Genomic DNA, 12,112 nt, shown 5'->3' with positions numbered 1-12,112 from the left:
AACCGAAAATTTACGATACCAATAAATTCTTACCATTTAAACAATGAGTTTGAAAGTATTGACTTATTCAGAATCCCCAATATGATGTATATTGTTTAATTTGCATTCCTCCAATCGAGGAAATTTTAAGTGTGTATAAATTTAAAACGTGTTCCCACGCTAAAATGGTAAAAGCAACCATGGTTGACCAAGGTGACCGCTAAAATGGTAAAAACAACCATGGTTGACCAAGGTGACCATGATTGACCATGGTTGAACACGATTGTGTTATTAAGACAAAAATTTTCATAATAAAACGTTGGACCATGGTTGAGACAATGATTGATTTTCATATTGAGATAATCTTTGTCACAATGCGACATTGGACCAAGATTGACCAAGGTTTACCATGATTGAACATGGTTGATCATGGTTGAACATGATTATGATATTGAGACAATATTTCTCACAATGCGACATTGGACCATAGTTGAGAGAATGGTTGATTTTCATATTAGGACAATGTCGTGGCGGAAAAAGTCGTTTGTGCGGACACAACTGACCTCCCTAGGAGTCTAAACTCTCTAGCGACAAACAAGACAAAATGGAGTGATCTTTCTCTAAATATACCTTTTAAAACATGAAAACTACAAGTGTTTAGGCTTACCTTATTCCAAAACGCTGTTGTTGTAGTCCGTCCTTGCCGATCCGGATGAGCTCCTCCTTCATGTCAATTCCTACAACCACAAACAATCAAACAATTACCAAGCACTTGCATTTCATATAATAAAACATATATTCAACATGCAGACCAAGGAACACATGAAATAACTCATTAACACAAGCTATTGAGAAAAATAAACCAGTTTGTATTAATAACGAAACAAAGAAACTCTTACAACCTGGCCTTGGTGTTGTGCAAGTTCCTCCCAGGGTCCATCAAGGGTTTTCCTCTACTTTGACAAAGCTCACCCACTTCCAAGTAGAATCAAGCAAAGACAATCTCTCCTCACAAGGTTCTAAATGGGAGTCCTAATTCCTGCAGCGTTTACCCAAAGAAAATGTATAGCTCCAACCTCCTTTCCTTCTGGCTCAAGGTCTTTATTTATAGTGCTGTAAAGAGGTTATTCAGGTCCACCATCAATGGGATAATCCTCCTCTTTGGGTGGGATAGCTCCCTTATTGATGGGATAAGTTCCTCCTTAATAGAGATACATGAACCAACTGGAGGCGCATCCATTTCATCAAACCGACCTCTAGAAAGTTCTAGAAGTAACCACAAGTAACTTTTTTAAGATGAAACTTGTGCATTTTTCCTTTTACAGAAGGACGCACCTGTCCCTTAACATACAGAGCGTCCAAGGACGCAGCCTTTGTGAACATTGTGAGCGTCCCCGCAGGTAAGGCTAGAGAGAACCTGCGACCCCAGAGATAAACACATTTTTTACAAGACTTTCTCTCTTCTTTGAGTTTGAGATGGATAGCAGAGGCATAAGACTTGCCTAAGAGGGTAGCATGACTGTTGATTTGAGCCATACTAACTGTAAGTAGTCATGGTGACATTTTTTAGTGTAACAGACAATCTTTGTCACAACGCAATGTTAGACCATGGTTGACCATGATTAACCATAGTTGACCACGATTAACCATGGTTGACCACGATTAACCATGGTTTATCATGATTTATTTTATAAAATATGGTTGACCAAGGTTGAATAATATAAAACCCAAGGGACTAATATTATGAACCCAAGGTATATAAACCCTAAGATAAATATTATAAACACTAATATGAACATGGTTGACTATGGTTGATTTTCATATTGAGACAATCCTTGTTACAAAATGACGTTGGGCCATGTTTTGACCATGCTTAGCCATGGTTGATTTTCGTATCAAGACAATCTTTGTGTCAATGCGATGTTCGATCATGCTCAACCATGCTTGACCATGGATGGCCATGGTTGACCAAGGTTGACCATGATTATCATATTGAGACAATATTTGTCATAATACAACGTTAGACCATGGTTGAGACAATGATTGATTTTCATATTGAGACAATATTTGTCATAATGTGATGTTGGACCATGGTTGACCAAGGTTGACCATGATTGACCAAGGTTGACCAAGGTTGACCATGGTTGACCATGATTATCATATCAAGATAATATTTGTCATAATGCGATGTTGGACCATAGTTGAAACAATGATTGACTTTCATATTGAGACAATCTTTGTCACAATGCGACATTGGACCATGGTTGACCAAGGTGGACCATGATTGACCATGGCTAACCAATATTATCATATTGAGGCAATCTTTGTCACAATGTGACATTGGACCATAGTTGACCAAGGTTGGCCATGATTGAGCATGGTCGACCAATATTATCATATTGAGACAATCTTTGTCATAATGTGACGTTGGACCATAGTTCAGACAATGATTGATTTTCAAATTGAGACAATCCTTGCCATAATGCAACATTGGACCATGGTCGATAATGGTTGACCATGCTTGATATTATAAACCCAATGGAATAATAAACCATAGGGATTAATACTAAAAAACCAAGGGACTATAAACCTAAGGGAATAATACTAGACCTTAGGAATATGAACCCTTAGATTAATAATCCCAAGGGATTGATATTATAAACACAAGGGGAAAAAATTATAAAACCAAGGTATAAAAACGATAAGATAAATATTATAAACCCTAAAATAAACATGGTTGACCATGGTTGATTTCCATATTGAGACAATTCTTCTCACAATGTGACATTGGACCATGGTTGACCATGACTCAACATGATTGATTTTCATATCGAGATAATCTTTGTCACAATGTAACATTGGACCATGGTTGATTTTCATATTGAGAAAATCTTTGTTAGAATGTGACATTGCACAATTGTTGACCATGGTTGACCATGATTATAAACCTAAGGATTTATATTATAAACCCTATGAATAATATTATACCCTAGGAATATGAACCCTTGGATTAATAACCCCAAGGGATTGATATTTTTAAACCTAAGGGATTAATACTAAAAACCCAAGGGATTAATACTAGAAACCGAAGGGATTATAAACCCAAGGGAATAATATTAAATAAAAGTGACTAATATTATAAACCCAGCGTATACACCCTAAGATAAATATTATAAACCCTAAAATAAATATTGTTTAATATTAAACGAAAAAAATTAATATTATAAACCCAATGCATAAACCCTAAAATAAACATGATTGAGCATGGTTTACCATGGTTATTTTTCATATTGAGACAATATTTGTCACAATGCAACATTGGACCATGGTTGATTTCATATTGAGACAATCTTTGTCACATTGTCACATTGGACCATAGTTGACCATGTTTGACGATGGCTGGGAACGACTGCCCATGGTTGATTTTCATATAGAGACAATCTTTGTCACTTTGTCGCATTGGACCATAATTGACCATGATTGATCATGTTTCAAGATGGACATTGGACCATGGTTTATTTCATACTGAGACAATCTTTGTCACATTGTCACATTGGACCATAGTTGACCATGTTTGATGATGGCTAGGAATGGCTAACCATGGTTTATTTTCATATTGAGATAATCTTTATCATAATATGATTAATGAACCCTTATATTAATAAACCCAAGGGATTATAAATCCAATGGATCAATATTAAACCCAATGGATTAATATTATAAATCGAAGGTCTATGAACCCTAAGATTAATAGTATAAATGCTAAAATAAACATGGTTGACCATGGTTTATTTTCTTATTGAGACAATCTCTGTGAGGAAAATGAACCCTTATATTAATAAACATAAGGGATTATAAATCCAAGGGATCAATATTAAACCCAATGGATTAATATTATAAACCGAAGGTATATAAACCCTATGATGAATATTATAAATGCTAAAATAAACATGGCTGACCATGGTTGATTTTCTTATTGAGACAACCTTTGTCTAGACCATGGTTGACAATGATTGATTTTCATATCAAGACAATCTTTGTGAAAATGTGACATATCAACACAATCTTTTTGAAGATGCGATGCTGGACCCTGTTTGACCATGGTTAACCATGGTTGTCTTTCATATTGAGACAATATTTGTCACAATGCAATGTTGGACCATGGTTGGCCATGATTTATTTCCATATTGAGAAAATCCAATGATAAATCCTAAAACAAATATTGTAAACCAAGTTATATAAACTCTATGATAAATATTATAAACACTAAAATAGAGGTGGTTGACCATGGTTGATTTACATTACCATGATTTATTTCCATATTGAGAAAATCTTATGATAAATCTTGAAATAAATATTGTAATGTATATAAATCCTATGATAAATATTATAAACAGTAAAATAGATATGGTTGACCATGGTTGATTTACATATTGAGATAGTGTTATATAAACCCTATGATAAATATTATAAACACTAAAATAGAGATGGTTGACCATGGTTGATTTACATATTGAGACAATCTTTCTTGACGTTTGACCATTATTCACCATGGTTGATCATGACACCATGGTTGATCAGGATTGATTTGCATATTGAGACAATATTTGTCACAATTATTTTCACAAAATTTATTTTAATTTAACTATACATTAAATTTACCTTGATTATACATAAAATTTCAAATTTCCATTAATCACCATGGTTGATCATGACACCATGGTTGATCATGACTGATTTGCATATTGAGACAATATTTGTGACAATTATTTTCACAAAATATGAAAATTAGTTTCACAAAAATTTATTTTACTTTAACTACACATTAAATTTACCTTGATTACACATAAAATTTCAAATTTCTTTTAGTTTGATTGCACGTATAAAATCATTTTTTTTTTTTTTAGATCCAATCTTAACCAATGAAACTTTGTTCTTGTACAAGATACTTGAAAACAAATTAATTTTTGAATTAGAACTTTGTAAGTTAATAAAGAATTTATTTACAAAAACAATTAAATTTTGCTGCAAAAATAAAAGGTTTGAGTCTTGGAATAGTTAAATATTGAAACCGTTTGTTTTCTAATATGTTGGATTTGAGACTCTTACACAATTGCGAATTAGCTAAAATTTTAAGGATGATAATTTATTTTGAAGTTTAGAAACTTTAGTAAATCTTACTAATTCCTAATATCCAAGCTCTAAAATATTTAACTATATTTTTATAAATGTTTATAATAAAAATATTTAACTATATTTCTATAAATGTTTATAATAATTTTATATAGTTGTATAAGATTTTGATAATTTTTAAGGTAAAAATGATTTTATCTTAAGAAATTTGAGTGTTTCTTTTTTCAAGAAAAAGGAATTTACATTTTTTTTTTTTGGAAAAAACATGGGAAATGAGTCTATTTACAAGTATTAGCCCCTAAAATTTTTATACCTATAAATATCTCACACAATCCAAATGTACTCTTACAAATAGTAAAGATATCTAAGCATAAATATACTTTTAATTATAAGTTTTTTTAAATTTAAAAATACAAATCTGAAATTATTAAAAGATGCTCCTCAAACTTGAAAAAAAAAAAACAAAATTTCATTAAATTATGTGCTCCATGTCAACCCTATCTTATATCACGTTATATCACTCAAAATGTGAGGCCCCATTCATGAATGAAATTTATGATGAAGCATAGGTAATCTTGAAGAATATGGACAATTTTTTCATTAAAATATGTGCTTCATATCACCATTCCTGAAAGAAAGTGATTAAATTGGCATAGGCAATGTTGAAAAATATGGACAATTTTTTCATTAAAATATGTACTTCATATCACCCAAATGCACGACCCCACTCAAGAAAGTGAGGGAAATAGAGAAAAATTTGCATCAATAATCATAAAAGACAAATGTGTCACTAAAGTGAGGGAAATAGAGGAAAATTTGCATCAATAATCATAAAAGACAAATGTGTCACTCAAATATGTGTGACAAACGTGTTACTCCAATATGTGCTCTACGTGAATTAAACGCAAAGACTCACTAAAACAAAGAGACATTTTTTTCACAAATAATAGTAATAACGCGTAGAGACACCTTATAAGTGAGGGAAATAGAGGAAAATTTGCATAAATAATCATAAAAGACAAATGTGTCACTCAAATATGTGTGACAAACGTGTTACTAAAATATGTGCTCTACATGAATTAGATGCAAAGACTCACTAAAACAAAGCGATATTTGTTTCACAAATAATTGTAATAATGTGTAAAGGCACCTTATGGCCACAACTTTTATGTTTAAAACACTCAAGAAAGTGAGGGAAATAGAGGAAAATTTGCATCAATAATCATAAAAGACAAATGTGTCACTAAAGTGAGGGAAATAGAGGAAAATTTGCATCAATAATCATAAAATACAAATGTGTCACTCAAATGCAAAGACTCACTAAAACAAAGCGACATTTTTTTCACAAATAATAGTAATAATGCGTAAAGACACCTTATGGCCACAACTTTTATGTTTAAAACACTCAAGAAAGTGAGGGAAATAGAGGAAAATTTGCATCAATAATAATAAAAGACAAATGTGTCACTAAAGTGAGGGAAATAGAGGAAAATCTGCATCAATAATCATAAAATACAAATGTGTCACTCAAATATGTGTGACAAACGTGTTACTCAAATATGTGCTCTATGTGAATTAAATGCAAAGACTCAATAAAACGTTTTCACAAATAATAGTAATTATGCATAAAGACACCTTATGGCCAGAATTTTTATGTTTAAAACATTATTGGATCACGAGATTTACAACGAAAATATGAGTAAAATGTCGTATTCTAAGTAGTGTTTGGTTTTGTTGGGTTTGGTGTGTTTGGTTTTGTTGGATTTGGTTAAAGTTTGTTATATTTTTTAAAATTGTAAATTTAAGTCGTGGGAATTTCAAAATTTAAGTGTTTTAAAGAAATTTGGTTTTGTTGGATTCGGTTGAAGTTTGTTCACATATTTTTTAAATTTGTAAATTTGAGTTGTGGAAATTTCAAAATTTAAGTGTTTTAAAGAAATTTGGTTTTGTTGGATTTTGTTAAACTTTCTTGATATATTTTAAAAATTGTAAATTTAAGTTGCAGAAATTTCAAATTTTAAGTGTTTTAAAGAAATTTTAAGATGGTAAATTTATTTATACATTTGAAAACACATTTTAAGTAATCAAAAATTACAATTTCACAAAAATATATTGTTAAATTTCAATCAAAAAGATATTTATTAATTAAAATTGCTAGTAAATGGAATGTGAACACTTCTATATTTTCAACAATGGAGAGTTCTCTTCTGAAACTGTCAATGACACTTACTGCATCTTTGGATGTGCTAAGTAGTTTAAAAGTTGTTAATTATTTATTAGAAAGATTGAAATATTTAAATTTTAATAAAAGATGGTTTTTCTTTTTTAATAAATTTTATTATTTTAGCTCAGAGTAGTGTTAAATCGCTGATGCTCATACTATAAATTACATGCTATTTTTCAGCGGGTAAGACATCCTGAGGGAAATAGAGGAAAATTTCCATCAGTAATCATAAAAGACAAATGTGTCACTAAAGTGAGGGAAATAGAGGAAAATTTGCATCAATAATCATAAAATACAAATGTGTCACTCAAATATGTGTGATAAATGTGTTACTCAAATATTTTCTCTATGAGAATTAAATGCAAAGACTCACTAAAACAAAGCGACAAATTTTTCACAAATAATAGTAATAATGTGTAAAGACACCTTATGCCCACAACTTTTATGTTTAAAACACTCAAGAAAGTGAGGTAAGTAGAGGAAAATTTGCATCAATAATCATAAAAGACAAATGTGTCGCTAAAGTGAGGGAAATAGAGGAAAGTTTGCATCAATAATCATAAAATACAAATGTGTCACTCAAATATGTGCGACAAATGTGTTGCACAAATGTGTTACTCAAATATGTGTTTTATGTGAATTAAATGCAAAGACTCACTAAAACAAAGCGACAATTTTTTCACAAATAATAGTAATAATGCATAAATACACCTTATGGACACAATGTTTATGTTTAAAACATGATTGGATCACGAGATTTACAATGAAAATATGAGTAAAATGGTGTATCCTAAGTAGTGTTTGATTTTCTTGGATTTGGTTAAAGTTTGTTAAGGTATTTTTTAAAATTTTAAATTTAAATTGTGGAAATTTCAAAATTTAAGTGTTTTAAAGAAATTTGGTTTTGTTGGATTTGATTAAAGTCTGTTGATATTTTTTTAAATTGTAAATTAAAGTTGTGGAAATTTCAAAATTTAAGTGTTTTAAAGAAATTTTAAGTTGGTAAATTTATTTATACATTTGAAAACACATTTTAAATAATAAAAAATTATATTGTTAAATTCCAATCAAAAATATATTTATTAATTAAAATTGCTAGTAAATGGAATATGATCACTTCTATATTTTCAACAATGTAGAGTTCTCTTCTGAAACTGTAAATGACACTTGCTGCATCTTTGGATGTGTTAAGTAGTTCAAAAATTTTAATTCTTTATTAAAAAAATTGAAATCTGTAAATTTTAATAAATTACGGTTTTTCTTTTTTAATATATTTTATTATTTTAGCTCACAGTAGTGTTAAATTGTTGATGGTCATATTATAAATTACATGCTATTTTGCAGCAGGTAAGACATCCTAACCACTACTAATTTCATTTTGAGGTAAGACATCCTAACCGCTACTAATTTCAATTTGAGGCCATAGTATTTCATAGCCTCAAATTCATCGTCCTAAGGAGAAACATATAAAAGTAAGGTCTCTTTCAATGTTTCACATCTTAATTTTATGTGAGAATTTAGCAAGTCTCATCAACACAGCAGTTGGAAAGGGTGATGTCTATTTCTTTTTAATACTGTGTTGGTTATTTTGTAAGAAATCTTCTCTATTGTAACTCTTTTTACGTAAAAAAATCATTAAAGTGAAAAAGGAATTGTTTTGTTTTACCAATTTTTTCCCTTGGAAAAATCTGTAATTTTTCATTAAGTAGGAAAAATTACATATTGTAGATGCTATTGCATATGTTGTATCAGTGTCACTATGGACTATGAACATAATAACATGCTATGAACTGTTCCAGATACACCTCGCAGGGCGATCTGCTATATTCATCTGTGGAAAATATCAACTGTAGTATGCTTGTTTAGGCCTGTACATGAGCCACGCAAGGCCCTTACAAAATATTCATAATTTGTCAAAAAAATGTGTATTGTTCAAATTTTACAAAACCAAAAATAGCTTGGTCAATGACCAAGGGCCCTCTGATATTTTGGATCTACATATGGCCGGTGGTAATACTGATACTCATTTGTCCCTCGCTGCTCAGTTATCACCCATTCACCTCTGGGCAATAACGCGGCCTCCTTGGATAATTTGTCAGCATTGCTGTTATGCTCCCTGTAGATATGAGAGCAAGAGATATTGTTAAATTCTGCCTTGAAAATATTTACCTCGTTTAAAATGTTGTTGAGTGTGTGAATGTGACAATCAGAAATGCCATTGAACCAATTTACAATAATCTTTGAGTCCCCATATATGTTTATATTGGTGCACTCGTGTCCCAAAGAGAAATGCAGTAAGTGGCACAAGGTGATGAGCTCAGTGTAATTATTTGTTCCAGCACCCAAACCCATCTTGACTTTATAGAGATGTTGTTCACTGATATGAAAAATGAACCCTCCACCACATCCTTGTTGGTTTGCGGCCCTGTCAAAGAAAGCCCAGGGTGTATTTTTGTCAATACAATTTTTGTTTTACCAATTACTTCAAAAATAATACACTAAAAAATCCCAACAAAAGATAAATTCACATGAATTCCAGAAAGCTCTATTCCTCAATAACCATAATTTATAATAGAATCTATAGAATAAACAATGATTTGAGCTTTACCCATACAACCGAAACTTTACCATACCAATGAATTCTTACCATTTAAACAATGAGTTTGAAAGCATTGACTTATTCAGAATCCCCAATATGACGTATATTGTTTAATTTTCATTCCTCCAATCGAGGAAAGTTTAGTAGTGCGTGGAAATTTAAAACGTGTTCCCACGCTAAAACGACAAAAGCACACTTATCAAGTAAAATATGATTTCAATCAAATGTAGTGTACTAAAGAGATTAAAATGAGAGTCGAAAGTCGATACCTCATGTAAAACATCATTTCAATCAAATGCAGTATACTAAGGAGATTAAAATGAGAGTCGAAAGTCAATATCTCTGAATATCGTCGTGAAATGCCTCTCACTTTTAATTCAATTCTGAATGTTGTCTTCTGCAGATCTTTAATTTCAATAATGCACTGCAAATTCCTTCACATTAGGTGGATGGTTACTCGAAAACCTATAAATTTTCCAGGCCGATGGCTAGTCAGCGACTTGTAAATTTACAGATTCCTCCTGATTTCTACTAGATGAAACAATCTCAAAAGTATAAAATCTGCGCATTGTGAGTATGCTTGAGAGATCCCAAAAAAAGAGAAACATGGTCACATTTTTGTTTGTGGGTGAATGTAGGATAGTTTTTCAGAGTAGGTCAATAAAAATAAACAACTCATCTAACTGATTATTGAAACTACCTTTGATCAAACGGGTGAAAATCATCTGATCGTCTAACATATAATCTAATGGGTACGGTGATGACAAGTGGACAAGAACTAAGTTCATTTCATAGAGTAACGCTTTACAACACATCGTAAATATAATATAATGGGTACGATGACACGTGGACAAGAACTAAGTTCATTTCATAGAGAAACGCCTTATGGCGTAACTATCCTCAAAATTCCAACATAGATTGATATACATTTTGTTGGTCCAAAATGGAGACAAGAAAAGCTTATATAAGTCTCACAACTTAAATCATAAATTTATTTTAATATAAATTTATTAATGCACTTATTATTAAATAATTATGTATATAATGAAATAAAATCAAGTAAATTTAATAAAAATATTTCATAGGTTATTTTGATTACAAGAAATTTAGAAATCGTTACTTATAAAATAAATCATAAATTTAACTAAATCTTAAATATTCAAAACTTATTATTGATTTAATAAATCATAAATTTAAAAAAATATTAAATATTTAAATTTACTATTAACTTAATTTTTTTTTATTAAATATTTAAAACTTATTATTAACTTAATAATTTTGAGGTCTCACAACTTAAATCATAAATTTATTTTAATATTTAAATTTATTAATACACTTATTATTAAATAATTATGTATATAATGAAATAAAATAAAGTAAATTTAATGTAAATATTTCACACGTTGTTTTGATTACAAGAAATTTAGAAATGTTACATTATAAAATAAATCCTAAACTTAACTAAATATTAAATATTCAAAACTTATTATTGATTTAATAAATCATAAATTTAAATAAATATTAAATATTTAAAATTTATTATTGGCTTAAATTTTTTTATTAAATATTTAAAAATTTATTATTGATTTAATAAATATTAAATATTTAAAATTTATTATAGGCTTAATTTTTTTTTCCAAGAAAAAAAATTCAATATATTCAATTAAAATTTACCAAGATTTACACGGAGATGTTTTCAGAGGAATAAACCTATAACATTGCGACTAGTAAACTCTTCCTAGATGAAAATCATAGCTCACAATACATGATTATCACACACTGAAAAAATGTACAAGTATAGAAGCAAAATGAAGACTTCACTTTTGCAAAAAACAATGGTCTGTCTATTAGCTCCATGGAATGGTTTGTCCATTAGCTCCTAATATTCTTACAAAGCATTGTAAGCCCCTCTTTTGATAATCTATCAACAACGACAAAGTTACTTTTCCCTCAATTGAAACCATGATTAAGCCCCTCTTTTCACTTACTTTGTTAGTTATTCAATTTTTTTTTTCCAAGAAAAAAAATTCAATATGTTCAATTAAAATTTACCAAGATTTACACGGAGATGTTTTCAGAGGAATAAACCTATAACATTGCGACTAGTAAACTCTTCCTAGATGAAAATCATAGCTCACAATACATGATTATCACACACTGAAAAAATGTACAAGTAT

This window comes from Pinus tabuliformis, chromosome 1_2, assembly GCF_031772625.1.
Source record: "Pinus tabuliformis cultivar Carrire ecotype Pingquan chromosome 1_2, CPIR1, whole genome shotgun sequence".
Classification (NCBI taxonomy): domain Eukaryota; kingdom Viridiplantae; phylum Streptophyta; class Pinopsida; order Pinales; family Pinaceae; genus Pinus; species Pinus tabuliformis.
The sequence above is the reverse complement of the archived record's forward strand: the minus strand, read 5'-3'. Positions refer to the sequence as shown.